Source organism: Cucumis melo, chromosome 4 (assembly GCF_025177605.1).
Source record: "Cucumis melo cultivar AY chromosome 4, USDA_Cmelo_AY_1.0, whole genome shotgun sequence".
Classification (NCBI taxonomy): Eukaryota; Viridiplantae; Streptophyta; class Magnoliopsida; order Cucurbitales; family Cucurbitaceae; genus Cucumis; species Cucumis melo.
The window spans coordinates 11,721,623-11,730,970 of NC_066860.1; the positions used below are offsets into that span (position 1 = coordinate 11,721,623).

At 33.1% G+C, this 9,348-nt stretch overlaps 1 long non-coding RNA gene across 2 annotated transcripts; it reads left to right on the plus strand.

The window, feature by feature from the left end:
• Positions 1–4,696: 4,696 nt before the first annotated feature.
• LOC127148786 (uncharacterized) lies at positions 4,697–8,420 on the plus strand. Of its 2 annotated transcripts, XR_007819882.1 has the most exons (4): positions 7,003–7,239; positions 7,311–7,422; positions 7,546–7,661; positions 8,064–8,420. It is a non-coding gene; the product is annotated as an uncharacterized LOC127148786 (long non-coding RNA). The 2 variants fall into 2 exon arrangements; XR_007819883.1 differs by lacking the exon at positions 8,064–8,420 and having other exon boundaries at positions 4,697–7,239; positions 7,546–7,844.
• Positions 8,421–9,348: the final 928 nt, after the last annotated feature.

Consider the following 9,348-nt stretch of genomic DNA (forward strand, 5'->3'; position numbering starts at 1 on the left):
CAGAAATTATCTTAGTTTTCAGGGCATTACAATAGGCTTCTTTTTTATGCAATTATTTGTTGGAATTTATGACCTAAAACTCATAGTTTGTAATTTAAAATTATATTCTATTAAATAAAGTGGTTATTGAGGACTTATCAGTGAAAACTGAATACTATAATCTTGAATCCAATAAACTAAGGTCCCGAGGCTATCTAGCGTAGACTTAAACTTTATGTAAAGACATAAATATAAATAAAGTTCGAGTACATAGCCTAAAACGTCTATAGTTTCTACATAAGATTAGGTGCCTTATTCTGAGAACACTATGGATGCGGCCCACTTTGTAGTTAGTACAAAAGATGTGATCCTGAATCGTTCATGTAGAGACATAGAAGAAGAGTTTACATAAGACTGGAACCATGAAATAGTCACTTTTAAGTTATAACGCAGTTGACTGTATAAAACTGACTTTCAATTATTGAAAATTAGGTAACTTAATCTTAATCCTGAGCTTACTATGAACTTCTATTGAAATGATATTGTCCTTAAATCTCCATAGGTGAGGGAAGATCACCAGCGCTGGCCCAACAAGCCTCACATTTCAAGTGTAAGGCCTGGTGGATGACTAAGGTCATAGTATGTAAGAAAAAATTCACTACTACTCGCTTTAGGATTAGTAGATAGGTTATTCTCTTAAGGACTAAATCCAAGTCTTGAACAAGGGACCCCACCCTCTCATTGGCCCGAGAGTGATTCACTTTAAGGAACAAGATGCAGTCTTTGTGGTAAAACGATATTTTAACCAAGTCGAGGTTATAAACAACATGTGAAGGATTAATTTACTGATCATGGCTATATCAGATAAACAGAAATTTATCTATAGTGAGGGGAGTGCAACTGCATGACTTTAGTGGAATGACTCGTTAGTTAACGAATGCTGATTAGCTCGGTCTAAAAGAGTTTAACTAGTTAATATTGGATCGTTGGAGTTCATGATCTATAGGTCCATTAGGTTTTCCTGCGAGCTCATATGGAATTAACTTAGAATAATACGTTGGAATATTTTGAATTGTTCCAATTAGGTAAAGAGAGAGACACTGACAAATATATATAATATATTCATTAGTTATAGCTTTAAGATAGAGTTTTATGTTTAAATTTGATTTAAATATTAAAAAAATTATATTGATTCATATTCGAAATCTCGGAATTGATGGAAATGGTCAAAGTTGTAAATGTCAAAATGTTGACTTTTGACTTTAAAAAGTCAAACATTGACCGACTTTATATTCAAATGTAATTTAAATTTCAAAATAATGAATGCAAATTCATACTCAAAAGTTTAGAATTAGTCAAGGTAAACAAAATGGTAAAAATTCAAAATGTTGAGTTTTTTACTTGAAAAAGTCAAAGTTTGACTTTGACTTGAATGGTCAAATGAACATATTACCCTTGAACTAAAGTTAGTGGAAAAATCCAACATTTTATTGGATAATCCCACTAACACTTAGTGCGATAGGTGGTTATATAAGATGTATGTACTTAGCCATTATGTTCCAATAATGATTAGTGGATTATTAGGTGTTGAGACTTAATAAACCAATTACATGCAATATTTTTGTATGTAATTAACTTATTTAAAGACTTGATTTCAAATTGGGAAAAACCTGAAAAATAGTAAAGTATAATCAAGGACCCTACAGCCATGTTTGATCTGATCTTGTCAACTGGCAGGTGTCTGACATATTTGAATTCCAGTGATAGAAGTTATCAGTCTGTCGTTTACCACTCATACAAATCTGATTTTCTTTATTCATCACAACACAACCAACATCATCAAAACTAACTTTGTAGCCTTGATCACACAGTTGGCTTATACTGATCAAGTTTTCTTTTAGTCCATCCACATACCTAACATCATTTAGGCTATGTAAGTTATTATTGTCTATGTTTCCTTTAGCTATAATTTTTCCTTTTGCACCATCGCCAAAGGTAATATATCCAGTGACACAATCTTTTAGGTTCGTAAAGTAGGATCTATTTCCAGTCATGTGTCTGGAGCACCCACTATCAAAATACCACGCATCATCTGTGGTCTGAACGGACGTAAAGGCAATCTTACATCTTTCAGCAGTTTTAATTCTCCAAACCAGGTGCAGTTGTGCATGACTCCTATTCCAGTATTTCTGTTGACGCATCTGATCTCGTCTTAATTTATAACAAATTGGCCTGATATGACCTTTTCGACCACAATAATAACACGTTCTCCCAAGATTTTTAACAGTAGTCCTGATGCCAGTCTCAGTATGAGTCGTTTCATGTTCAACACCCATTGAGGCAGGAACAAGCTTAATTTCTGATGTAGTTTTATGTCTGCCTGCAGAAGCCACAAATCCCAACCCATGTCTCTGTGAACCATTATGTCCAGAATTAAGTATTGATTCTAGATTGTTCCTAAGTTTAGCATTTTAACGGATTTCAGAATTCGATCATTCTCATTTTGAATTTCTCTCATTTTTAACTTAAGAAAGGATATTACTAACATCAAACGTTCGTTTTCTTCTATAAGATATTGTATCCTTTCTTTTTGTATCGCCCTTGCTTCACAATCTTCTTTCCATAAAGCTTCAAGTTTCTCAATTGTCAGTTCATCACTTTTTCTTTCTTCAGAACATTCACTTTCATCATCAGTGTTCTCATCAGTAATTCGTATTGTGAAGGCATTTATGTTTGCCATCATCATCTCTGCTATCACCAGATTCTTCATCTGACAATGTGACACAAAAGTTCTTCTTCTGTTTTCTCAAAAATGTAGGACATTCTGCCTGATAATGACCAAAACCTCCACATTCTCTAAACTTTAAAATCCTTCTGTCACCATCCTTTTTCTTGATATAACCATCACTTCTTCTATCTGAATTTTCATTGTTCCTCCTGGTAAGACTATCATCATTTCTTCTTCGATACTGATTGGAGGTTTGAGAATTTATACCTGTAGCATTCGTATTTTTTAATTTTCGAAGGGCGTTTGTGAATTGTTTCGTTAGCAAGGCTATTGACTCATCCATGTTTGCTTCAGTATCACTTATAGCCTCCTCATCTACATGTGTGGATTTAAAGGCAATTCCCTTTCCTTTCTTACTTTCTCTATCGGCAGTGGCCATTTCAAATGTAAGCAATGAACCAAACAATTCATCAAGTCTCAGTATCGTAATGTCATGGGCTTCCTCAATGGCAGTAACTTTCATATCAAATTTCCTGGGCGAGGATCGAAGAACTTTCCGCACTATTTTAGAGTCAAGTATCTTTTCTCCGATCAACAGGGATTCATTTGCGATTTCAAGCACTCTCTTATTGTAGTCAGACACTGATTCCTCCTCGATCATTCTTAATGCCTCAAACTTAGATGTTATCAACTGTAATCTTGAAATCTTCACTTTGGAAATGCCTTCATACGCAACCTCCAAGGTTTTCCAAGCTTCTTTGGCTGTACTACAAGAATTTATTCACTTGAAAACGTTCAGGTCAACACCATTGAATATTGTGTTAAGTGCTCTGGCATTCCCAACGGATGCTTGCTCTTCAGCATCGGTCCAATCAACTTTAGGTTTAGGAATCGAAACACCATTCACTGTAATCATAGGAGGATCATAACCCACCACAAGAGATCTCCAAGCTTTTCCATCTAGCTTCTTAATGAAAAAGATCATCTAAGGTTTCCAATATGAGTAGTTTTTACCATCTAGAACAGGAGGACATGATGCAGATGGTCCTTCTCTAATTATCTCCATGATCATCCGAGGTTTCCAATATGAGTAGTTTTTCATGAGCTCTGATACCAAATGAAAAACAATAAAGTATAATGAAGGACTCTTTAGTTATGACTGCAGTTAATAATGTTTATAATAACTAGTGAGACATCAGAAGAGAGTAACATATGAGACTTTGTTAACCCAATTCGGCCAATATTGCCTACGTCTCAGGAGCTGATCACAACTCAGATGAGTAACTTTATTAATAGTCATCATAAACATCAAAACATCAATATAGCTTATGTATACTTCTCAATACTATAACTATATGACATGTGTATTAACATCAGACTCCAGGCTCCCCCTAGAATAAAGAAGACTCCCATCAACAGCGTCTGATGGTCAGGCTCCCCCTGAGTGTATGAGTGACTTTATTAATCAAACCATCCACAGATTCATTATGTATATTACTCATCCGCAGAACTCTACTTTAGGTAGTCATGTTGCTCCAAAAGTCATGATAAATAAACTACCTTTCGTTGCAGCTGCAGCTGCTTCAATGATCAATCGAAAGTTACGTCTTCGTATTCAGCACCCAAAACTTTTCTCTCTATTTTTTGTTTTGCACACGTTTCAACCCTCTTCAAAGAGCATATATAACTCGACTTGTATCTTCTAAAAAAATAAGATCCTTAAAGAATAAGAACTTATTTTATATCTTAGAGATAGTTGGAGTGATTCCCTAAATATAGGAGAATCAAATATTCATTAATTCTTTTAAATAAAACTTCTCTTTTAATTTTAAATATATTCTTTTAGACAAAGAACGCTTCAACAAAACCTTTTGGCAATTTTTCTTTTTCGAAATTAAAACTAGATGTGAAATTTTTTTTACCTAAGTTCTCTTAACCCTTTGTTTTCCACCTCCAAATTCCATCTCTCTCTCAATTTTCTCCACCTTACAAGTCCCAAAACCGAATTCTAAGTCTGAAGAATAGCACGTTAATTATAGTAGTGGTCTCGGTTCGAGTTCGTAAGGAGATTATCGAGGAATCAAGAAGCTACAAAGGTATGACTTCTAAATTCGTTTAGATGTAACTAGAGTAAGATTCGATCTCAATTTCGTTGCGCATGTATTGTTTTCCATCATTGCCAATATGTTATTTGTAGTTTAATCTTGTGGTAAACTCTTGATAAGTTGCTTTGCTTATAACTCTTATCGCGTTAGTTAAGTTATTTCCATCACCTGATCAGTGCTTATCGCCAACTACCTGAGAGGGCAAGTAGCAAGGATATGGCTAACGAGCATCAGGAGGAGTTTGGAGACAAACTCTACCTTAGCGAGATAACTTCCATCATTTGTACCCCAAAAGGAGGACAAGTGTGAGCAATAGGCGTCGAGAAGTTGTTGTCCTTAATGGCGAAGCTCTATGCGTTTTATAAGTGAATCGTTATATACATATCTCGCTTAACTAGGTTGAGTCATTTGTAGCCCAAAAGAAGGACAAATGTGGAATTTATAGACTATGAGAGGAGCTTGCCTTGATCATTAACTAGTTATGAGAGTCATATTGCTTCAAGACTTTCATGGTCTAATCGCCTAGTCTTGCATAGACATTCTTTTATCTATTCTTCATACAAGTTAGTTCGCATCTCCATTTTACATCCATCTAATTCCCCTTTATAGAATCTCTAGAGTACATAAGTAGTTTTAGTTCCGCTTTCATTCATTTATTCAGTTATTCATTATTCATTATTCTTTTATACCGCCTAATTGATGTGTAAATTCTAGAACTGAATTTTGATATCAGTTCTTAGTATTCGACTATGGATCATCCAGATAAACCTACTATTTCGCTTATACTTGGGCAAGCAATAGAAAAACTTGTACCGACAAGAACTTAGCTTTAACATAATGAATAGAGATATTTGGAGCATTTTGCATGCAATGATCATGTCTGAATGCATAATGAAGAGATTCACAATGAGCATTTTGTATGTAATGATCTTGAATCAATGACATTATGATAAATGAAATGCAGTTTACCACACAAGTCAGGTCCCATCGCACACATCAAGAGTTTGTCACTTCTTGCCTCTAATACTTGCCAATTTTTTCCTATTTTTCAATAGCCATGACACACTTTTTATGGCAGTTTTTATTCTTAACTTCCTTTAACACTTAAACTTCCAAACACTTCAAAGAACTTCAACTTTCCAATGATCTTGAGAAATTTTAGAGTTTAATAAAATGTGGGCTAAGTATCCACATCTTTTCACTCCTTAAAGGCTCGTGAAAATTTTGAGGATGAAGTTTCATAAGAGGGAGGTAATTGTAAACCCTATAACTTCCTTGAATTATTTTGCTATCGTAGTCGGTTGAAATTAAGTTATTTTTAGTATTTTAGATTTTTTTTTTGAAAAAAAATGAGAATAGAGTGAGTGATTTGGAAGGAATATGGGAAGTAGAGGATTAAATTAAGAAAAAAAAAAGGAAAGAAGGATAATGTAATTTCTCCACCGCCAAAACCCTTTCGTTCTTGTTTTTCATCAATTTTTTTAGAAAGAGCTGAAGGATGAATCTGAAGAAGATCTAAGGTAGAAGAAGAAGGTGAAGGTTGTGTTTTTGGGTGGAAAAAGAAGAAGAAAGGTGTGAAGGATGTAGCAGCCATGAGAGAAGCTTGGAACTCATAAACAATCTTTGAGTTTTTAGTTGGTTTGAGCTTCTTAGAAGGAATTAAGATATAAGGTTAGTTTTAATTGAAAGTTAACCCATTTTCTAACAAATGTTGTGAAGGAAGTTCGAGCAAATACTGAAGTTTAGTTAATGATTTTTCCAATTGATTGAAAATCCTTAAATGTGAATGTCTTTACGATCATGAGTTTAGCTTAGTTTTTTGTTGGATTGTGATGGTTAATTTCTTTGAAACTTATTTCTTTGATAGATATATAGTTTGAGTTTTCCAACTAGTTTATTGGTTTTCTTATCAAAGCATTACACCATTTTTTGTTTCCCATTAGTTATATTTTCTGCTAATTTGGTTGTTTATAGTTTATGCATATATGGTAATAGTTTGGTTGTAATTGAAAGGATTGGGAAGAGACAATAATCAAGAAATAACTTGTTTAAGAATTAGTAGATGGTTAAATGACTTGAATTAAGAACTATTTTGTGTATTGAAAACTTATTACATCAATAAGTTTTTTTTTTTCAATGTGTTATAAAATAGTTCATGATTGCCTATTTTCCCCTTAGGTTATAATTCTGGCTCCATTTTGGGTAAGCTACCCGAAAATGGCAAGGTTGGCTGATGCAACTCCTGTGATTCTTCCAACGCATATAGACTATAACTTTCTTTTGAATCCAAAGCTTCTTGAATCAAAGATCACAGAGAAATCGAGGCTATTGATTCTTTTCTCTCCATCCAACCTTACAGGATCTGTTTATCCAAAGGAACTACTTGAAAAGATTGCTGAACTTGTTGCAAAACATCCTAGACTTCTTGTGAGGTTTCTTTAACTATTCTGCAAGTATTGTATTGAACTGTTTGATCTTAAATTATCTATTGTTTGCAGGTGCTGTCTAATGAAATATATGAACACATAATTTACTCTCCAGCTACGCACAAGCTTTGCATCATTGCTAGGCATGTGGTAAAGAGCTCTAACTATTAATGGGTTCTCTAAGGTAATGGAAAATTTGATTTCTGATCTTTACTACTACTAACCATGTGAAAGTTCGTATGTGGTCTACTGATCTTCATATTTTAGCAATACGATTTCTTTACATTTGAAAGTTTTAATATTTTAGGGCTTTACAATGTCTGGTTGGCGACTTGGATATCTTGCTAGTCCCAAACCCTTTGTTTCTGCTTGTGGAAAAATTCAGAGTCAAGTATGTTTAAACTTTAGTAATTCCAAACGAAGGTATATGGATACTTTGAATTTCTATCTAGTGTTTGAGAATTTGATGTAAGGATGATGACTAAAGCCCCTAGGCAACAAAAAGTGTAAAGGGACTTCTAAAAATATGACTCTGAATTTTTATGTGTAAAGAGATTAAGGTGGCTGCTTCTTTAGATTCAATGATGAATGTCTAGATTTTATTTATTTTAAATTTGCCACCCCATTTGTAGCATCATCATGTAATTCATTATCATTCATATTTCTATTGTATAATTCTTCTTATAGAAAAAATTGAATCTACACAATCTATAACTCATAAAAATTTATTGTGCGCATAACTTAATAAAATTGCCCAAGGTTTTTGGATGAGACTTTTTGTCAAATATTCTATTGAATAAACCCTTTCTTCATTATGATTGCTAGATTATCAGTGAAATTGGACAAAAGTGTGGGAGGCTGAACATTGGAGAGAAGACCACGATGGAACCATTAAATGCGAGTACTATGTAATGGAACCATTGAATGTAGGTGTAGTCAATTTGAGTCGGATGAAGTGTGAATGGAGCTATAGCAGATTTATTGGGCTGCCACATGTGATTATGGTGATTAGCTAAGTTTTTTTTTGTGTGTTAGATATGTAAATTTCTTATTTTAGGATAATCAATGATATTTTTTGAGTTAGCTTAGACATGTATATTTTGTTGATATGGATATAGGTGAACCTTTGGCTGCACCTATATTTTGTTTATATTAGACATAGATGGAAAGTTTGTGCTATTGTTAGAAGTTTGGGCTTCACATATATATATTGTAATTAAGTATGTAATGACCAACTTATATATGTATGGTTCGTTGATATATATATATATATATATATATATATATATATATATATATATATATATATATATATATATATATATATCCAATTTCTTTGATAGAAAGTTTGAGTTAATTTCAATTGTTTAATTAATGTGTATTTTAATGTTGTTGAACTTCAAAACAAGTTTAGGATAAATTATCTGGATATTTTAAAATGTTAACAAATCTTATATACTTGATACTCATAAACTGCCAAGTATAATTTCACTTGACTCGTAAAAACTGTCAAAAAATAAAACCCTCTTATTCTTGACATCGGATTACTTGACGCTTAAAAACTATCAAGTATAATTATATATTTGACGATTTTTACCTGTCAAGTATAATTATACTTGACGCTTAAAAACTGTCAAGTAAACCTCCCTTATTCTTGACACTGTTTTACTTGACACATTCAAAAGCATCAAGTAAACCAATACTTGACAGGTAAAAAGCATCAAGTAATCCCAATTTTGTAGTAGTGCGTGTACCAAAGAATCTTGAAAAAGAAATCAAAGCGTCAATCTAAACAATTGTGTACCAAAGAATCTTGAAAAAAAATTGTTGAGATTTGAGTAGCCAAATCTAAACAATCGCGTAGCAAAGAATAGTCAAATCTAAACGATCGTGTAGCAAAAAATAGTCAAATTTAAACAATTATGTACATAAGAATCTTGAAAAAAAAAATCGTTTAGATTTGAGTAGCCAAATCTAAACGATCTTTGTACAAGATTGTGTACCAAATATATTATGGATGCGAGTACCAAATATATACTACAAGAAATTTGGCCTTTAATGTCGGTTTAAAACCGACATTAAAGGCCTTTAATGTCACTTGGCGACCGAC